Below are 1,781 nucleotides of genomic sequence, written 5' to 3' on the forward strand. Positions count from 1 at the left end.
AAATATTAAAAACTGTATGTGAAGTGATTGAGGTATGCATGGAGTAATAATATGAGTATGGTAGAGGGATCATGGTGTGCAGGGGACAGAAAAAGCTTGCAGAAGCAAGACTAATACATTAAATAAGAGAAGAGGGCCTGGGGCAGGAACACTCTTTTTAACGAAATAGACAAAATCAAATAAATTGAAATTCAATATTTAGCTTGACTGCCCAGGGGAATTGAGGAAAAACCTGGTAAAGAACAGTGTCCCAGAAACTAAGAAAGACCATTTTAAGGAATAAATTAATTGACCATAGATTGTATAGTGCAGCAAGGTCAAATGAGACAAGAACTGAAAAGGATTCACTATATTTGGAAGATAAGAGATAATTTGTGAACTGGGTAAAATGGTCTTGTTAGAAACGTAGTGGGTAGAAACTCTATTATAGTAGGTTGAAGAGTTAATGGAAGATCAGAAAGGTGACAAAAATATTTGTAGACTATAGAAACTTGGCTTTAAAACAAACTATATTAATTGTTAGAGGAGAATACACACATGGGGTGTTTTTGTTTTGTATATGGATGGTAATGTAGCATGTTTTAGGCTAGGGAAAAATAATCTACGGTTTGGAAGAGATTAAAGGAACAGAAAATGACCCATCTTCCAGAACACAAGATCTGACATGGCAAGGACTTTCTACTTGTTTGCTTTGCTGCTGTAGTACATGCATAGTAGTTAATTTAAAATATTTGCAGAATGAATGAATTAATTAAAGAAACCCATAAAAACTAAGAGGTGACAAGATTCTAAACCTAAAAACAGCCAGTGGGAAGAAATTTTCATAATCATAATACAAGACAACATCATATCATCCAGATGAGAGAATAGGCAGAGAATTATGTTTGTAGTACTTACTTATTTTCTATATTATGGCATGTGTTCTAATTTAATTTGGCCCTTTAAAAATTATTATATTTAAATTTTATATTTCCACAATTACAAAGCCTAAAACTGAGGTTCAGAGGATTTAACTGGAGAATCCAGGAATTTGAATCAAGGTCATTCTGATTTTATAATCATTTCATTACATGGTACATATAAACTGTATAATATGTTCTCTGTTGTTTTTTATTTATTCGTTTAGGTGGGAAGATACAAAGTCCATTGTTATTGTTAATGTTGTAAAGTGAAATCATAATTGCATCTGCATTTTTTTCTGGTTTTAAGGTTATAATATATCATTACTCAGACATACTCATATATGTTAAATAATACTGAATATCATGCTTCAGATATTGGTACATATGTCACTTCCTTAGATAAACCTTCTCTGACTTTCACACTAGGGTAGGTAACTCTATCACATGGTCTGTAGCATAATTTTGTGCAAGAAATGTCTCAGATGAGAAACTAAGCTTCTTTGCCTTTGTGTCTTAGATCCAGTTTCCTCAAATGTGAGCTGAGCCAAGGCTTAAGTGCGGCCGATTTTGGGGGGTAGAGCATTTGCAGAGCAGAGAGACTGAGAAATACAGAAACTGAGGTGAAGAAAGATGGGAAGCAAATGCACTTGTCAGGGCCTCACACCACTCTATGAAAAAATTTACATAGTTGCTTCACACCTGTGCTCTCTCCACAATATGAACATCTTCAGGGCCTCACACCACTCTATGAAAAAATTTACATAGTTGCTTCACACCTGTGCTCTCTCCACCATATGAACATCTTCTTTTTTTTAATTATTTTTATTTTGTCAATATACAATATAGTTGATTATTATGTCCCATCACCAAAACCTCCCT

The sequence above is a fragment of the Galeopterus variegatus genome, unplaced genomic scaffold (assembly GCF_000696425.1).
Source record: "Galeopterus variegatus unplaced genomic scaffold, G_variegatus-3.0.2 Scaffold1304, whole genome shotgun sequence".
In the NCBI taxonomy this organism is placed as follows: domain Eukaryota; kingdom Metazoa; phylum Chordata; class Mammalia; order Dermoptera; family Cynocephalidae; genus Galeopterus; species Galeopterus variegatus.